The sequence below is a fragment of the Micropterus salmoides genome, unplaced genomic scaffold, assembly GCF_014851395.1.
Source record: "Micropterus salmoides isolate LMB-PRFRI ecotype aquatic unplaced genomic scaffold, ASM1485139v1 Ms_hic_scaffold_23, whole genome shotgun sequence".
Classification (NCBI taxonomy): Eukaryota; Metazoa; Chordata; class Actinopteri; order Centrarchiformes; family Centrarchidae; genus Micropterus; species Micropterus salmoides.
The window spans coordinates 15,315,730-15,330,596 of record NW_024041484.1 but is presented as its reverse complement, the minus strand read 5'-3'; the positions used below and the strand labels follow the sequence as shown (position 1 = coordinate 15,330,596).

At 41.1% G+C, this 14,867-nt stretch overlaps 1 protein-coding gene across 5 annotated transcripts in view; it reads left to right on the top strand.

Moving 5' to 3' along the window:
• Window positions 1-311: 311 nt before the first annotated feature.
• Window positions 312-14,867, top strand: part of plxna4 (plexin A4) — a 237,391-nt gene continuing 222,835 nt past the window's right edge. Inside the window, exon 1 of one of the 5 annotated variants that reach the window (XM_038738721.1) lies at window positions 312-426. The gene's annotated coding sequence lies outside the window, so the exon portion shown is untranslated. Of the gene's footprint in view, window positions 427-2,658; window positions 3,136-12,246; window positions 12,361-14,867 lie in introns of those variants that run through there. The other 4 variants (XM_038738723.1, XM_038738724.1, XM_038738720.1 and 1 more) reach the window with 4 other exon arrangements.

Sequence of the window (14,867 nt, the reverse complement as noted above, 5' to 3'; positions counted from 1 at the left end):
TTAATAAAACTGAAGGCCAAAGTAAAACGTTCAAAGTTATGTCTGCATTTATAGCCTAACGTTTTTTTATCAGGCATGATAAATATAAAATGTTCTTCCACAAAACAGGCTATAGGTCTATGCCTGAGCTATAGCTCAATTAGGTGTACCTATTATTTCGTTCCGTTATCATCATTTTAAAGTGTATTCAAAGAGTGAGGTTTTAGTCACTGAAGCAAAAAGAACACACAGGTGGGCAAGATTACAGTCACGTGACTCCAAACTGGCGGAAGTTCGTGTAGTGCTATGACAGTGCCTCTTGTTTACAATCATTAAGTTGCTTAGTTGTTTATTTTCACGCCTTAACTCCAGTTTAAATTAGTGCTAGAGATGCATTTGAACTCTGCAATTTACTTATTTGCTAGTCAGCTGTGGGAAATATTCGAGGTAAGATTAAAAAAGTTACTTTCGTGGTTTTTTGGTTCTTTCCATGGGTATAATCCTTAATTGAACAGCTGCTTCTGCGTTACTTTGGTCATAGTTAGCTTACATGCTAACAAACTTAGCTGTGATAATGGCAGTAGGCTATAGCATAACCACAATTGCTATAATATTCTGAGGGATATTCTGTTTAATTTTGACAAGGCACGATCTCCATCATGTTTCTATAATAATAATAATAATAATAATAATCTTTATTTGTAGAGCACTTTTCAAAAACAAGTTACAAAGTGCTTTAACAAGTGTAAAGACAATAATACCCAAAAGACAATAATACAAAAACAATACAAGATAAAAGCATGAAAACATTGAAAGACTCAAATACACGTTTAAGATAAATATAAAATTAGTAAAATAGAATAAAATAAAGTCAAATAAGATCGGGAAAGGCTCTCCTATGAGTGTATGTTTTAAGAAGGGACTTAAAAGCGTTCACTGACTCAGCTGACCTGATTTCCTCGGCAGGCTGTCCCAGAGCCTCGGGCCCTGACAGCAAACGCTCTGTCCCCTTTAGTTTTCAGTCGACACTCTGGAACAGACAACAGACCTCTGCCCGAGGATCTCAAGGTACGTGCTGGTGTGTATGGGACTAAAACTTAGTCCTTATTCCTTATAGACCGAATATCACTAGCGTTGATGACGTAGGCTACTCAAAGAGACAGTGTGACTGTAATGTAGCACTTATCTGGCTTTCTGTGATGTTGGTATACTTCTGACATTTGTATCATTTTAGGTTTTGCACAGTTGCCCTTGCACGTTAAAAACCTTGGGTTAAAATCCAAGGAAATGGTTACAGTGATTTGTGGTCATACAGAACACCGCAGGGCCAGTGATGCACTTTGCCTCGGTTTTTATTTGTCACTGTCTCTGGCTGTAAAGTTAATTTGGCCTGTAGGTGGTGCTCTGATGCAGTGTTTCAAAGCGAGGAACCCCTCTGGAAGTGAGAGCAGAGCAGGGAGAGGGAGAGAGGGACACACACACACACACACACACACACACACCACACACCACACCCAGAGCTTTCTCTGCCTCTCTGAGGTTCAATGATATAGGCTAAACGGTCAGTGGGCGCATGTTCATTTATTCAAGTTTGATGATTTTTTTTCTTCTTCAGTTTTCATTGAACTCAAACCCTGTCATTGACTGTTAATATTACAAGCCAGCAGGTCTTATCATTTGGAAGTTATTTCATGATAACTCAGCACAGACTCAATATTGTGCGCAATATTTAGTCGATGTTGATGGATTTGTTTTGAATTGTCTTCATATGAAGATAAGGTGTAGGCTAGGCTTAATAGCCGATTTTCTGGAAAGGGCATTATTCCTGTACCTCCACATCGCTTATTTCGTTAAAGACATGATTACATAATTAGGCCTTTTAGAATATTAATTGCTTTAAATGTGTGGGGGGAGGATACACTCCTGAATGTTAAAAGATCATCAAAGAACAAAAATGCAGATTCTAATCCCCTACAACTATGCAAGTGTCGTAATTATGTTGCCGTGTTGCTTAATCTCTGTCTTTAAATGATCCTGCGATTAGATATTCAAATCCGATGATCTGATCATTTCACCCCGGTATTGTAGTGTATTTGTGTAAATTCCCCTTTGGCAATGCCAAATCCCATTCTCAACGGGATGAATGCATTACATAAACCTCTGTTTTAACAAAGCATAAGCTCTCTTTAATCTCATATCCCCTGTCATGTTCTTATTTTCTTAGGGGAAAACTGTCCGTCAAAGGGTGGAATTAAACCTGAAAACCAACTTTTAATGATTCGTCTTAAAAGTGGTCTGCACGTTTGTTTAAAGGTGCTGACGCCAAAAAAAAAACACGTGAAACTGCATTGGACAACTATAGTGAAATTTTCTTCCTTCAAATGAAAGTAGCCTAGATCATAAACGTGATTATGGTAATAAATAGTTTGTTGTTTTGTGTAGTGCTCAGGGATGTACCCTGAGGTTGAACCCCCCTCCAGTTGCGGGCGAGTCAGGATCCTTGGTAAAAAAAACAAAACAAAAAAAACTGGCTTTTTGCAACGGGGGAAGCGCCATCTACTAAGTCCCTCCGAGCCTCAAGATGCGCGGCGAAGCTGCAAACTCCGAGGCAGCACACCACACTCTCTCTCTCTCCCCGTCCCTCCCGCGCTGCCTCTCTTCCTTTCGCACTTCGCTGCAGCACCCTCAGCACCTCAGTTGAGCAGGAGCACCGCACTGAGTCACATCTATACACACACGCTCTCTACACGCACACACACACATACACGCACACACACGCACACAAGCACAGCCTCCTGCGGTATCCCATACGGCGCAGCGGGTTTTCCAACGGCATACCAAGTGCGTCCTCGCCGGGGGATGGGAAGTGCAGCTCCCGGTTCTCAGAGCGCTCAGAGCGGCATAGTAGGGTCCTGCTGATCGGGGATGCTGCTGGAAGTCTGCTGCGATTTCTTTTTCCCGTGCAGGAATCGCCTTCTAACTACACCTCTACCGGGGATTTAAAGTGGACAAGCCATTTGATCAGGATATAACGCGATTCTAAGCATTTCTCGTTTTTGGGGGGAGTAAAAGGAGTTGGGGATTGCTCTGGACGTGCCTCTTATCCGCAGTGTCGATGCGGCTGTGGCTCTGAAGTGATATCTGCATAGATTACAGGTAAGGAAAGAGGCTTGTCACGGCGTTAGTTCCCACAACCAGGGCTGTTTTAGGGTGCTTCGGTTCCATTATAGCCAGGTTTTGGGTGTGAGTTTGCCACTGCACCAGCCAGGTGACGGAGGCGTGTTGCACCTGTTCTAGCTGCGCCATGCCCGCTCTGCGCACTCCGGCGATCGGGCGGGTTTCATTTCGAACCTGTCCATGTGGATCATATAACAAGCCACGGGGAGAAATGCAGAACATTTTAATGACTTGCTATTTCTCTCAACTTGGGACCTTATATTGACTGGATTCCCTCCATTTGGCGCTTCATATCATTCATGTCCTTCATCCACTGTAAGCCAGAGAGAGCTGCATGCCCAAATTGTGCTTGTTCCTCTTGCAGCTTTAAACTCTGAAGGTTAGAAACTGAAATATTTGTCGGGGATTCCGAAATGGATTTACGCAGTGCCGTAGGACAAGCATTTAGTGGCGCGTAGACTCCTAGACTGCATTTGGTATTTCAGCCGTGGCTCGGCTCTAAATCATTGAAATAGACAAAACTATCTGATATTCTACTACGCGGTTTTGCCAGGATGCTTAGCAGCTGTAATGTATCATGTTAGAATTAAAAGGCTGATGGGAAAAGCATTGTGGGAACTGTTAACAACGAATACAGCGTGCTTCTTTTAGAAAAGTTCTTGATTCCATGCAGTTTTGGAGCGTGTCCTGCATCTTTAGGGATCCACGTTGGAAGGATTTTATGTAGCCTAGCCTGAAACTATTCACGCATGGTACTAGAACCTTTCTGAACATATTGATTAGGTGATATTATCAGGGTTGTACAATCCCTATGGATTATTTTCTCGTATTTCTGCCTTGAAACACCTCCTTGTAGTCTGCGTATGACTATATTTTTAGAAGTCGCAATGTAGCCGCACATTTTTCATTTTAAGAGTAGCAGTGTCAGCTGTGTCTTGTAATTCGCTGAAAACGCACGTTGCCTGATGCAAAATTAACTTTTAACAGGCAAATTTCTCCCCCATGGCTTCCAGGATCGCTGGGTTACACCAGTCTCTACTAAAAGCACTTGAGGAATGGCTGGACTTAGGCAGGTGAACAGAAAACATAGTACTTATAATATCTACAGGGACTTACTCTCTCTGTGTATTGTACTAGGCTTAATGTGACTTTGTCTCAAGTCCTGGAATTTTATTAGTAAAAGTATTACTATAATATCAATGTGTAATTTAAGGTTAAACATGCTCTCTTTTTTTTCTTTTTTTTTTTTTTACAGGTTATTGACATTATCTGAAAGATTTTTGCTTTGATGTGCATGTGTAGGCTACTTAATTGTTTTCATAAATGTTCATTCAAGTCCTGTACTGAGTAGATTATAAACCTGGCTGTAGTGGTCTGTTAATGTTGTTCAGAGTGTTGAGCGTTATACCAAGATAAAATTTAAACAGTTCACTCACTCTGCTATATTTTGCCAAATTACAGTTAAGCAAATGTTGTTGTCTTTTGATTTACTGGGACGATTTCAAGGTCTTTTGAGAAACTACATTCACATAGATCACCTTCTTCTTGATTGCTCCGCACTTTTCCCCACGTTGTACTTGTGCAACATAAGGTGAGCCAAGACACGGGGTGATGAGTCATTTTCTCCTCAGTGCTGAATGCTTAAGTTAGTGTCACTGTCTTTAAACAAAGCATTTGTTCTGTATACAGTATCTGCACTTTGTTATCAACAGATATGGGTTTGCCTACGTTCTAGTTGGACACAAGTTTAATTATCCCCACAACATATTTGTGTGTCAGTTTCTGGCATCAGTGTAGTCTATACTTGAATGGGAAGATTTGTTGGAGCTTGAGCTGATTTCTTGACATTTAAGCAAGGGAAATAACCGTGCAGGCTGCTCAGCACTCTGTAGTCTTAACCATGTAGTGTGATGTAAGTCCCTGGCTCCAAATGTGACTTTATACTTTGTCTCTCTCCTGCTCGGTCACTTCCCCCATCCTCATCTCCCTTCCTCCCACCCTCTCTTACACCTCATGCACAAAAAGCAGCTGCTCCAGCCTATGCAAAGTGCAGATCCCCAGTACAGCAGTCACACTGAGTTCTCTGAGCCCCTCTGCCGGTTTCTCCCTCCCTCTATCCACCTGCACTTCAGACTGAATGCATCAATTCAGAGTCACCCCTCCAATCACTGTCTGATATAACTCTATACGTAATGTACACCATTGTGTTATTGTTATTGCACAGATAGCTTGCAAGCACTGTGATGATACATTTTGAGTGGTATGGGTTTTTTCTTTTTTTGTCTAATAAAAGGCTTACATACTTGTGGTTATTGCACGCTCAACAGAGCATTGCTCAAGGGACAAGGCTGTATCCCGGAAAACCATGAGGGGCAGTGTGGCCTCACAGGCTGTTGCAGTGGATAGATTGATATTAAGCTCTCGTTGACATCCATTTTGATTTAGAATTTAGATTCAACAGCACAATAAAATGATGTGTGGTGCGTTTATTGCATAATTAATCAAAAGAGCCACATGTTTATTAACATGTATAACATGTTTTACTCAGGATATTATAAAAGCATCTTTCCATAGAATTAGCATTTTCATACCCTTAGATGTGCTTGGGGAAAATCAGTGTGATATTACTGGATAGCATGCTTTTTTTGTTCAGGGAATCTGCATTGGCACCCAAGTCACTCGGATGGTACTTTGATAGACGACTGAAAACAAACTTGACAAACATGAGATACTGCTGGTTGATGTGTGGCTTTTTTAGTCTGTTTAACTGTGTGCAGCTTGCAATTGTGAGGTACACTTAAGGAAAGTAGCTCACTTACAGGGCAAAGTAGTTTTTACTGGAGTACTACTGAAGTTCCTCTGCTTGTCTGTGTCAATGTGACTGTGGATGCATGGCAGGCTAGCTCGGCAGTGCGTGTGTGTGTGTGTGTGTGGTGTTAATGCGTATCTCAACTCATGCCTGAATGTTGTAATTTGCTTGTCCTCATAGACATTTCTTTGTGTGTTCTGCTGCTGTCAAGGTCTCAAGGGAAAAACATTTAGTCCCTAAGCATTTTGATAATCGAATTTCATCTTGCCTCCTTGTCCTTTCACCAAATTCAAGCTCAATCTTAAACTCTTAAGGGCTGTAAAAGCAGTTACTACTCAGTCTTGCTCCCTCCCTTACGTGTCTCTCTCCCTCTCTCCCAGTGTGCTGTCTATCAAGGCCTGCCTATAGGAATTGGAACAGCAGCCATTATCGGCCTGTAAGCACCTCACATTGACATACTACCCCCTGTCTGTCGGCCAATGTTACGGCTACGGGGCTGGAGTTTGGACCTGGAGAGCACGGCCCTGTCAATATTATGGCTTGCTAATAGATAAACTCTCACTCTAACCTTGGCAGTAAAGACATTCATTACACTTTGGGGGTGGTGCCTTTACAAGAAGAAGCTCCATAGAAAATCTTTTCAATGTGTTCACATCAAGGGGGAAACTGTGAATCAGTATGAATCGGGAATCTTAGAAAGATTCTCCGTAGTGATTATAAATGCCTGGTAGCAATGTAGGCAAGACTCAGCAAAATGTGTTTATGTGTCTGTGTGTGGGTGTGAATGATGCATCTGTGACTGGCCTGGAGAGGCCCTATACGAATATTCTGGTCACAGAGATATATCGTCATGTCAGACTGAATGATGTGTCTGTGGATTGGACCTGAATGGAGCTCTCTGTTTGTTCTCATTCTCTTTCTGTTGCTCTCTTTCTCACTTGATGTCTCTCTCTCTCTTTCTCTCTCTCTGTTACTCACACACACTTACAGCCCTCTGGGCTGTGACAGGACTACCAGACGGAGGCTAGTGTCCAATTAGACCCCCCTCCTCTCCCATGTCACCAAACACAACAGAGAGGGTTGCAAATTTTATTTTCTCGTCACCAGCTGTTCTTCCCACCATATTTTAGGACAGTTAGACACATTATTCTTTAACAATGCTGCAGGGCTAATATAAAATAGGATGTATAATCTTTTTTGGGGACTGCTACGTCTCTTGTTAACTGCCACAATAAAATGTTGTTGTTGTTTAGGATGAGGGCTTTAACAAGTAATAGTATAACTGGAGTTTAATTTTGAATAATAGTCATTCAATTACAGTTTTCTTAGGCCTTTTCTTGCCACACAAAACCTCTGTCATTTTATATAGTCTGAATGGCCTTGACCGTAGAGGAGGCTTCAAACTTGGTGAGCGATTCAGATAGTAAAATTCAATGTCTATTATGTTTTAGTTGACACTTCATTAGGACGATGGTATCTCTGGCTGACGGCTTGATGGTTTTGATCTAAATTCCAATTGGGGGGGAGGATTCTATGCTACATTAAGAGAGTAATTGCTTACAAGTATGTAATTAACTCTTTGGTAATGCACCACAGAGCTGCATATTGATGTTTGCCACAGCAATGGCAGCAGAGATCTGAAGTGAGGATCTCCAAACAAGAGACGTTGTGAATTCTATCGGGAGAAATCAATACACGTCACAGCGTCCACTTTAATGAGAACCTTTGTTCTCCTCTGCGTAGTTTACTCAGCATATCTATGATGCCTACAGAGGCAACATATTAATGTGTATATATATGTGTGTCTGTGCACATATGGTGCTCTTTTTTTTTTTAAATCTTGGCTGCCAGAGTCCTATTAAGCTGTCACGTGCCTTTTATAATGGGGCCCAATACATGTACATACTACTATATCACAGTCGCACCAATTTTATTTTCTCCCCCCAGCCTTCTCTCACGCTTCCTTTCATCTTTTTTCTCAATCCTCTCTCTCTCTGACTGTTTCTGCCTCCAGCTTTCTCGTCCCATATCTTTCTGCCTCACTCTAAGCTGTCAAGCACATAACTTTATCTGTGTGTGTTTGTGTGTTGGGTTGGGAAAAAAAAATCCTGACTGTTGTGACATTGGAATGACCTATGAGGCACGATATAATAAAGTGAGGAGGAGACATGGGAGGCTGCTGTTTTAGATGGGAATCAGGGAGATGTGGAAGTCACCAACATATCAGTGTATTTGCCAGGCTGCTCCTTTTTGATAAGTCCATATTAAGCGTTTCTCCCAGGTCTCTATGATTCATATGGAGCAGTGAGTCTCATATATAAACAGCTCTCTTTGATGCAGTGGCAGGTGACACGCTGTGCATATTGGCTCTTATGTTTGTGTGTGCCAAGCCGAGCATGACAAGCAGTAAATTAGTTTTGTTTCAGATGCATGAAATGATGAGAAAATTGCAGACGGTCTTGGGGCATTTTTTTCTCCTCTGCTCTCTTTCATTTGCTCCAGCACTGACGCCTTAAGTCCGTGCAAGGATTAGGCCCCTAATTCTGTTTTCATCCTGTCTGTTGCAGAGAAGCATGGGCACGCATGCTTAATATGCATACATGCGTGCACACGCGTTTTATTAATCCATACCATACAAAACCTCAGAGCTCTCAATATTTATAACGTAACCTACAACAATTTTTTTATGGCTTGTAATTTATTCCAGACTCTGTTCAGGCCGACACTTCCTTTAACCTTTGGGATTTTTTATTCTTTCAATAGCAAGGTTTTCTTCAAGTGAGGCAGCAGGAACCAACTATATTTTCATAGCATGTTGCTTAAACTTGCAATTCTACTGTGTACCATAATATCAATGTGACAATGTGTGTGTGAGTCCACAGGTCAGCTAGTTGAGCATTAGGGCCTGCAGTGCCGTTGACATGTTATAGTAGTGGTTAATGTCAATTTATTGACTGTAGTATGCGTGCTCTTGACACTCCACCCTGGTCCCAGCACTGCTTTAACCTTATTGGTTGTAGGGGCTCTGGAGTGACATTGATGAGTGCTGTATTTCAGAAAAGTTGAATTACTTTCTACTTGAAAAGAGGATTAGTGCTTACCCTGCTAGGTGCTAAAATAGGTCAGTGACTTCTTTTTTGAGTTGTAAGCACTCAAAGCACCACCTCTCCTTTAGAAATAATAACAAAACGACACAAGCAATGCTTTAAAAGGTTTTGGTAGATGCATGCTGAAAGCTTTTATCAGGCTGTCAGAAAGTTTTGCTGTGAAAAAAAGACCTATGTGACCAATACTAAAATATATTCTTACGGAAGTCTTTTCAGACCCCTGTAGAAATAGCCCTCTTGAGTAGTGACAGTAAAATATGCTGAGAATGTGATTACTATGTTTGATTAATACATTTTTATGGTATAATATTGTTTCCTAGCAGGAGAGATCTTCTGATGGGATGACCAGAGGATTTAAAGTTAATGAAATGTCACCCCCCGTACACACACTGTTCCACTCTTTCTTGTCCCCTCTCTCACTTCCTGTCTGCTCCGAGTGTCAGGGGGCATCAGTATGCAGTGTTACCACAGTAATTGTGAGACAGCGGGCTCAGGGAGGACCCCTGCTACGCTATAGCCAGAAGGCAGTGGGGCGAGGGGGAGGATCTGATTTACTGTAATACCCTCCCTGCATCATCCCACCTTCTCCTGCCTCCCTCCTCCCCTCAGGATAGATCATAGGCTAGCAGCAGAATGTTGGGGATGTTACTGAGAGATTTAACAAGGCTTACACTGGGTTTTCGTGTTATTCTTCTCTCTGTGCTACTCCCTTTTGAGTTTGGGATTTTGCCTTTCTTGAGTATTTTTCTCTTCTGTTGATGGGATTTGGAATGGCTTGTGTCTGCGCAAATGCAGTGATTGACTCTCAGCCAGGGCCCAACTCTCGCCAAGTGCTGGGGAGAAGTTTGTTGCTTTCCTGGAATAAAAAACGTGTTTCATTTGTTATTCTGATTAAGCCTCGGACTTTCATCACTGACGGCTATTGATTTTTGATTGCTGTGATTAAACTGCAATGTGAAAGTTTTGCCATGTACCCCAGCAAACCTCTCTGTCTCTCCTCAAAGTGGTGAATCACCAATCTGGCTAATCTGCAGGATGTTTTCTACTCGCATTTGATATTATCCCTGAATTCTGACACGTTTGATTTGTGTCATCCTTTCTCACTCCCTACCCCAGAGATTTTTAGGACCGAGAATCATGGAAACTGAACGTTGAAAGCTCATGGCCTTCTCAAGCTTGCAATCCTGCTCAGCATAGGGAGGGCGTATTAAATCTTTCCACTATAGTGACACACACACACACACACACACACACACACACACACACACACACACACACACACACACACACACACCAGCCTTACCTGCCACCCACACAACTAACAGTGTTTCTATGGCAACATGATTTGTCAACTGAGAACCCCTCCACAGAAATTGTCCTTACTGCTGTGGTTCCCTTGAAAAATAGCAGGAGGCACTAAAGAGACGTGATGGGTTGATACTGTGATGGACTTGTGACCCTTCATATGACAGTAACAGGACTCACTATTCACTATTAACATTTGTATCTGCAATGAGAGAAAGGCAATACTTGTTGACGTTCATAGCACTGATTAACATCTAGATTGCCTGGATTTCGAGGTTCTCTGCCACACTGCAAGTCTTCTTTATTTGAAAACAGTGACTGGTGAAGTACTTACAGTTCCTTTTTTCAACCTTTCAGATTTCTGAGCAGGTTTACCATAGGGATGCAACTAAGAATTATTTTCATTATTTATTAATCTGTCAGTTATTTTTTTGATGAAACACACAGTTGGTAAAAATGAAACCCCCCCAAAATAAACAATAATGATGACTATGAATCATAGATGAGCAGTAAATGCTATAATCTTCCATTTGACAATGCTGAAACCAGTCAGTGCATTTTTGCTTAATAAATGTAATTTAATTGGTGGTTAATAGTTATGTAAAGTTGTTGATTAATTTTATGTTGATCAGCAAATCATTTAATCATTAATGAACCACATTAAGGGGAAAACATCAGAGTGGAGATTAATAAAAAAACATCCATATGAAAAACCTTCCAGCAACAAGATGTTCAGTTGCATCTATATGATCTCTATATGAAGTCTTTAGCTGTTACCTTTAGTTACTGAGCACAAATCTCATTCTGCAAACTCCCACACAGAGCACTGGGAGTTGCTGTAGACACCAGCACAACTCCAATTCCCAGATGACAGACTATAAGAGGAAAGGTGAACCACTTTGTTGTATTGCATCAAGCATCCTCCCTCTGATTTTTTTTTCTCTCTGTTGGCTCACAAAAAGACCATCTTCTCTCTCTGAGTCTACAAATGTAACTGTGGAGAAAGCACAAGTTCTGACAGCGGTTTTCAACCCACCCTCTACCCTCCCCTTTCTTTGTGTCCATCCGTTCTGCATTGTCATGGCAGTCCTTCCAGCTGAGCTTTGATTGGGTTGTTCTGGGCCCACCGGCAAATCTGGCAACCAGATAGTTATGTGGGGTGTGTGAGTGTGTTTGTCCATGTGTAAGTCGGAGTGTGTAAGAGGTTTTTCTCCATGTCTCTGGGAAAAGCAATGTGATGAGGTAAAGCTTGCAGAAAATCAAAGTATAAAACAGCCATGACCAACTGTGGGGAGACGAAAGCAGGGATGGAGGAGAGGGAAGACGAGAGAGGAGGGGTAAAACGCGGGATAACAATTTGCATCCTTTCACTTGCCACTGTGAACGACGGCTGGCTAGAAAGCCTGTCTGATGTGTTTATGCCATAGGCTTTGAGGGATGGAGTCAAAGGGAGAGGGAAAGTTTGAAGGGAGACAAACAGAGGGGAGAGAGGGAGGGAGGGGTGGTGGAAAGGCATGTAATGGAGTGTAAACCTCCTGAACTCAGTTTACCCACCTCTCAGTTTGTTAAATGGCACATACACATATTTGAGTTTATATTACATGTCAGTAACGGTTTATGTCAAACTGTCAGTTGCATTTCAATGTTTTTAAGCAATTGGATCTTCTACTGATAATAGTCTAAAATTGTAACAATGACATTCAATAATGAGCTTCTACAAAGTCATCTCCATTGCTATAGAATACTTCCAAACTCATTTAAAATATGTATGCACCCTAATTAAGTGTCTCAAACTTTACAAATTGATGCCATCTCTCTTTGCTACACTTTTCTGTCTTGAAAGGGATCCCTGCTAAACCCAGTGTTTGACCGACCCTAAATTACATTGGCTTGGTTGATACACAAAGAGGCATACCTCTGCAGAACAGTTCAGCCTTGGTCCCAAATTCTGCCTTCACTTCACATCAGAGTTTTCGTACTACAGTAAGTGTTTTCTTACTTAAAAAAATCCATGTTGTAATTATGAAATTTGGATTTTTCGGAAAGCTCTTGGCACTTAATAAAACAAATTTCCCTGAAAAGGAAACAAATATGTATGCTTGTCACCAGCAAAAGTCTGACAATCAATGTCAATGAATTAATGAATGATATGAATGCCACACAAAGTTCTCAACCTTTCTTCTTTCTTCTTCTTTGGCCGCCTGGTACTTTCGCTTGCTTAGTGGTTACTTTTTAGACAGAAAGGGGCAATCACAACAACAATCAAACCGTAAACTAAAATTTAAAAGTGCTTTTGCAACATTCTCTATAGCAAAACTAATAGCTGGGCACAACTCCCACACCTGTTTTGTCTCCCTATGTAGTGGCTCTCTGTCTAACCTGTACTAGCCCACCCACCATATTCAGCTGCCATTGGCAGTAGCCGCTTAACAAAGTTGCTTTGCTATAGTACTCAAGTTTCAAATGTGAAGTTTGTACATTGGCACCTCTTGCTGCAAAAAACTTGAAAACAAGTATCACCAAGTTTTTGTAGTGGCCAAAGGAGTCCTGTTGTAGAAAGGATTTTGTGTCTGTGATAAAACATGTGCATGGGTCTGTAGCTTCTTTCAGAACTATGACAGACTGATAAATGTCAATGGCCCTCGTCCCACTAGAACGCTCTTCCACCTCCTCTCAGATGTCACTTTGTGCTCCAGGACATCACATACAAAATATGATGCTGACATTAGACTTGTGGTGCAGATTTATAGGTGAAGAGACTTCTGTTCTCCCGCTTTCTCTTATATAATTAACTTGAACAGCGCATATTGTTTATAATTATAGATATTTTTACATCATGTTATTGAGATCATGCTTTTGTATTTATACTGCCTAGATGCATTCATCATTAGGGGCATCGCCTCTATTGACCTGCCAGTTTACAATTTTTTTTTTTATTTAGCTGCGTTTGAGATCTGACCCTTCCCTGTGCAGTCAAGCACAGCAAGGGGTGCAGGAGAAACATATAGGTGCATATATAGTCAGTCTGATAGTGTGTGCATAAGCCTTAGCAACACCACTTTCATCCCCAATGAGCAGGCTGCAGAATCTCTATAAATGTGTTTGTGCATTTGTTTAAATTCAATTTAATGAACACCAGTTTGTCATGCATCTGCTGCATTAATGACTACTATGATGCATCATTTAACTCATCAATTAAATATTAACATTGTCAACATTTTCATAACAAGCCCGATGGAGACTCTTCACTATAATTATTGGCAATTACTACCTATTATGGCATCATGCCAATATTAGTTTTAGTTGTTTAGATACATGCTTTCCTCATTAGAAAGTAGAAGAATGACACAAAAGGGGAGAAATGTTTTTGCACACATGTGGACATTAGTTGCATGTTAGGGATAATTGGAGAGACACTAGTTAAATGTCACATTATTTAATCACAAATGGCATTAGTTTTAGTTCAATTTCTGTGTGGGGATGTGAAAGCATCGACTCTTGAAAAGTTTTTTACTTTGACCTTTTAGGGAAATGACCCATCCACTTCTCCACTTATGCTCATTTGTCGTGCCAGCTGTTTGTTCTTCTCTCTCTCTGTCTTTGCTGTTTCTCAGGGAGTAGTTATAGCCTAATACAGCACCATTTACTGAATGTGTTTAAAAATGGTATTTCTTAGCTACTGGAAGAGCACTTTTGACACATCCTGTCAAACTGCTCATTTTTCAGTTTTCTGAGACCATTACCACAGGGCTGCAAGTCTATGCAGGTGTAGACATTCTGTCTTCACTAGCTTGTCCCACATTCGCCATCTATCCCACATACTTTGGTAATTTAAACTGGATGGGCATGTGAATGGGATGACAAAGTATGACATTTTTATGACTTTTTCTAAAAGGAGTATTGGAAGGAAGGCTATATTTTTCTTTCTAATTGAGGCAGCTACAAAGTTAAGGGTAAGACGGTGTCAGAGGTACATGAGAGATGAGAGACATGCTTGTATTGTGTATGACAGTGCATCATCATCCCTGCTAGACTCTAGCACTGTGACTGAACTATTAGAAGCTGCATTCACTGGGTGTGAACACAATAGAGTATGACGAACACCAATAAAATCCAAAGCAGTGTTCTGTTTGCGTTGATTCAACTAGGTGGCAATTTGTGTGGCGGTTTTATCAGATGACATCATATTTTTATGTTGTTGTTTTGTCTACCCTCCCTACTTATCAAGAAGACCACCAAGTGTAAATTAAAAGATACGCACCATTTGTTAACTTCAATATGATTTTGGGTATGAAAAATTACTTAAATTACATAAACAAAGGAAGTAACAGTGGAATTAGGCACTACAGGCCAGTCGACTGACCTCATTCCAGTTGGGAGATCTTTAAGACTACTTTTCATCACCACTATGGATTATAGAGGAAAGCTGTAATCCATGCGCTTTGAGCAAACCAAATCAACTGCTGCACTGATGAGGTGCACAGATGTGC